The following is a 5,005-nucleotide window of genomic DNA, read 5'->3' on the forward strand; positions in this document are numbered from 1 at the left end:
GGGGGGGGATGAGACCATCCCCTGTGTCTCAGGGTCTTGTGGAACAGCTCCAGGGAGCTGGTGATTTCTGGTATGAATACCAAGCAGCTTTGATGTTTGCCAATCCTTTCTAAATCTTCAGCAGTGTCTTGTAAATCTTTAATTACAAGAAAATTGCAACCTTAACAGTGAACACACAAACTGTGTTGATAAATATTTAAAATTGCCACAGCGACAGATCTGAGGGGATTAAGAAAAGATATATTGGAGTGACAGTTATTAAACACTAGATCCCAGTAAATGTTACTGAGCAGATAAATAATGCAGGTCCCAGACAGCAGCTCAGCTGCTGATAAGGGGGGAAAATAAACCTGGTGATTTTTTTTTTGGGGGGGAGGTTGGTGATGCTGAGTCCTGGGCTCTTCCTAAAACACCCAGGGTGGTGGGGAGGAAAAAATGGAGGGTAAAAGAGCCTTTTTTTTCTCCTGCTTGGCAGTGAAATGCAGCAGTGCTCAGGAGCTGCTGGGGCCTCTTCACCCCTCAGCTCAACAAGCTGGGGGTTGGGAAATCCTGTTGGTTCCTCCCTGGTTTTGAGGCTGTGCTGAGCACATGGATATGGGGGTTTCCAGGTCCTCTGGTTCCTTGTCCCACTTCTCCACATCCCTGCTGCCCAGGCCACCTGCTCTGGGCTTCCTTCACCTGCTGTGCCCCTGAATTCCTGCCTGCTGCTCTGCTCCTGCTGCTCTGCCCCAGCTGCTTCCCCCACATTTTTTTCCTGCAGGTTCTGAGGTCACCGACTAAATTTCCATTATTAAATTCCCAGCTAGCATGAAAAATGTATTAGTTCACTAAAAGGTAACTAGCAAAAAGTTCATTACTCCTAATAGCCCAGGCTTGGCTCACAGGGAGGGAAGATGCTTGAAGCATGAATTACCCCAGCAACCTTCCCCATGAAAAATTGATCTCAAAAGTTGGCTAATTATAAATATTCCAGTAGAGTGATGAGACAGCCCCTGTTTCTGCCTATATTGCAGGAAAGTGCTCTCTCAACATGGCCTGGGGATGGTACAGGGGTCTGCCTGGCAGGTCACTGTGCTCCATCTCTCCGGTGCCTGCTGCTCTGGTTTAGCTCTAATTTATGGTGTGATCTGCTGAGCTTTGATAATGAAGCACTTAGAAATAAAAATCTAACAAGGGAGGGCTGGTGTGTTGGGCTTGCAGAAGTGCTGATGCCCACCTAGTAAATCTTTAATGGGAAGTGGAAGGGAACTGGGAAGCTCACCAGTAAAAACAGTAAATATTTAATTTGGGCACAGCGATTGCACAAACAAGGTTAAGAGAAAGGGAGGAGAAGAGAGATAAAAGTGGCACCTATAGAACATCAAATCCAGATAAAGTCACCAAGGAGATAAAATAAAATATCCCCTTCAGCAAAGGCAGGAATAAACTGTTTTCTCCAGGCAGCTGAGCACAGCTTGTGGGGAGCTCTGGGGGAGCAGCCAGGGCAGGCCCCAGTTTTCTGCCCCAGCATCCTGGGCTGCTCAGGGCTGTGCTTGGTCTCCTGCAAAAAAAAATTAGGGGAACTTACAAATGAGAGTTGGCAGGCAGGGGTTGAGCTCAGCACCACGGCAGGGAAAAGCCCATCACAGAGCTTGGTGAAGCTCAATGGAGGCAGGAGAGGGTGAGCAAGGCTGTGCCCACCTCTCTAACAAGGACAGTGGGGACCCATGGAAGCCTCCAGCTCTTCCTGGGAGCCTCCCATGCTTCCCAGCTTCCCACCTAAAACCCACAGCCCTTTTCCACACTCCCTGTCCCCTTCCATAGCACAGCTGATGGATGGCAAAGTGTTCCTGGGCCTCTGTGTTCAGCCAGAGTGATGCATTCTCTGGGCATCCAGTTCCTTTGGGGTTGGGGTTTTATATACATATATATAGAGAGAGAGAGTTTCAAGGCCTGACTGCAATGTGTTGTGTTTCTAGGGCTGAGCAGAAAACCCCATTTTGCAAGCAAGGGGCAGAGGTGAAGGTGTTACCTGGTGGTAAAGTGAAGCTTTATAACAAACGAGAGGAACAGGCAGAGCTGGAAGGGCTGGGTGAGCAGGGGTGACAACCCTCCCTGCCAATGGCAGCACCAGGAGGATGGCAGAGGGGTCACCAGCCTCCTCACACCTCCTTCTTGGTGATACTGATTTTAAGGAACAATCGCTGGCACTTGGGCAGCTGTTCCCACGCTCCCAGCAACATGCAAACATTTACATGCTGCTTCAAGCATCTGGCTACATCAGTCTGGTAAATAATCCTTCCTGATCTACTGCGGGGGGTGCTGAGGGGTGGGGATGGCCCTGGGCTGTGGCCTCGGTGGGCACAGGGCTCTGCTCTTCTGGGGTAGAGCCTTGTCACCTCGGGAAGCAGGCAGAGGCAAAGCACAGACAGAACCTCTGGTTTTCCAGCAACAGAAGGGGTGTGTGGATTCCAGGTCCCCATCCCTCGGGCAGGAGATGGCTCAGCCCCTGCAGCACTTCCCTCCTCTCCCCCAGTGACTCGGGATCTCACGCTGGTTCCTTTTAATCCTCCTTCAGCCCTGCTGGGACAGCGATGCCAGTTTCCAATTGTGTGGCCATTTCAATCCTCAAATCAATGAGGCTTTAGCTGCTAAAAGCTGCATTTATTTGTTTGGTTTTTTTTCTGAAAACCACCCTGGGTTCTGTGCTCTGGCAGCTCATGCCTGTGGTGCTGAGCCTGCTTTACTGGCCAAGTTTTCCACCACCTGCCTCCTCAGCCCAGTGAGCTCCAGCTGGAGACCCCAAACAGACCTTCAGGGGGCTTCAGGGGGCTTTTCTTTTTCCTGATGTTGACATTTGGGTCCCTGACAATTCTGGGGAAAGTGGATGAGGCGAGCCTGTTTCTTCTCAGTGGGCCAGATCCTGCTGCCTGTTACCCCAAGGCAGAGGAGGAAACATCTGCTGGATCCCAGCAACAGGCTGAAGAGGTTGGAGAAGATGCTCCTGCACAGACCTTAACGAGTGCTCCAGGGAGCTGGGGAGTGCACCAAATACTGCCTCAGAAATAATCGCATTCCTACAAAAGGTGAGGAAAAAAAGGGGCACGGGGAGATAGGTGTGCACCGTGGAGATTCCAGGAGCTGGGAAGTGCCCGCAGCCCGCTCGCTGTGCGGAGGGCGGGTGCCCTCTAGTGAGCTGCAGGGTCAGAGCTGAGCTGCGGGTGCAGAGGGAGAAGTTCCTTGTGCCCAGCGCTGCTGCCCCACCTCCAGCAAAGCCAGCAGCCTGGACAGCAGTTGGAGAAGGGCTGAGTGACCTCCCGGTACTGGCACATGTGGTGGTTGCCCCTCCTGGGAATCTGGAGTGGTAACGTGGGGCTGGGGAACCAGCTTAACACCCCCCCACCCAGGAAGTGCTTTTTCAGGTGAAGTTTCAACTGTTCCTCTTGGCTTCTGCAAGGAAAGGTTTGTGCTAGAGTCCCCCAGAACCCCCCCGCAGCTGCAAAGGAGAGGAGGTAATATGGCTAAATATTCAGTGGAAGAGATTTAGGTGGGATATTAGGAGGAAATTCTTTGCTGTGAGGGTGGTGAGAGCCTGGCCCAGGTTGCCCAGGGAAGCTGTGGCTGCCCCATCCCTGGCAGTGTTGAAGGGCAGGTTGGATGGGGCTTGGAGCAGCCTGGGCTGGTGGGAGGTGTCCCTGCCCATGCAGGGGTTGGCAGACTGGGTGATCTTTTAAGGCCTCTTCCCACTCAAACCATTCCATGTTTCCCATACAATTTAACAGATCACAACTCCAGATATTCCTACAAAATGGAGTATTTTTTTCATGTTGGCAACAGCACTTTTATCTCTACATATTTCTATACTCCATCATTTGCTGGGCTGGATACTGGGGGGGGGAATGTCCTGAGATTTCTTTTTGGTTTATGCAAAATTAATTAGTATGAAATACCTGGAGAAATCCCATGTTCCTGCCATTTGTTTACCAACAGGAGTTAGCAATTATATGTAGCCCTTTCATCAAGAAGACAGGAGAACTAGTGACAACCACCACAGGGAAGCCTGAGGTACTCAACAGTTTTTTTGCCTTAAGTTTTTAATGGTGCTTTCATTTCCCACAGATTCCAAAGACTTGAAGTCAATGGCTCAATATCCAAGTGCAAACCAGCAATGAATGTTCCTCAAGGCAGACTCATCCTGGGAGGGATGATGGGAGGTCTCTCCCTCCTCGGAAAGGCAGGCAGGAAGAAAGAACACAGGCTGCTTAACTGGTAACAGGCCTTTATTTCTCCTGAAACACAGTACAAATGAAAAAATAGACCTATGATCCTGCTCAATTTAATTCATTTCGTGAAGCACAGGGCATAAAAACAGGTGATCAGCTGAGTGGGAAGCGACCTGAACTAGTGCAAACACACAGATGCTGTTTAGCCAGCACTCCTGCTGTTCCTGCAGGGACTGTGGGTGCAGAGACACCCAGTTGCTCTCGACAGGAAAAATGCATCTAGGAAGAAGGGACTGCAGGGAAATCCAGCAGGAAATGGCCCTTTCCAGATCAGCAAGTCTTTTCTCTTTGCCAGAGGTACAACGTGTTCCTGCTGCCTTCATGTTATCTGACCAAGGTGGTTTGTGCCTTCTAGGAGACTCTGCAGTTCAGTGGCTGCATCTTCTGGACAGACCCACTCGGTGTGGCCGGGCTGGGGTGTCCACACCAACGTGTGGGCAGCAAGTGCACAGGGCCAGGGTGAAAACAGCTCAGAAAGCCAGGGCTGCCAGCACAACAGCTGCCTGGTTTCATCACAATAAGGTGCAGAGAGCAAGCTGAGGGGATGTGTCACCCAGCCTGGGGCAGCTGACCTTCCTGCTGGCCAGCCATGGAGTCACAAGCAAGGGTCCCACTTGTTTTCACAGGAGCAAAGAAAATTCTGGCCATTGTGGAGAGACAACCAAAGGATTTCCAGGGGAAAAGCTGCTGTCTGAAGGTCATCCATGCTTCTGGAGCCATTTCAAAGGTACAGTTTATCAGCC

This window comes from Chaetura pelagica, unplaced genomic scaffold (assembly GCF_000747805.2).
Source record: "Chaetura pelagica isolate M959 unplaced genomic scaffold, ChaPel_1.0 scaffold152, whole genome shotgun sequence".
Taxonomy (NCBI): Eukaryota; Metazoa; Chordata; class Aves; order Apodiformes; family Apodidae; genus Chaetura; species Chaetura pelagica.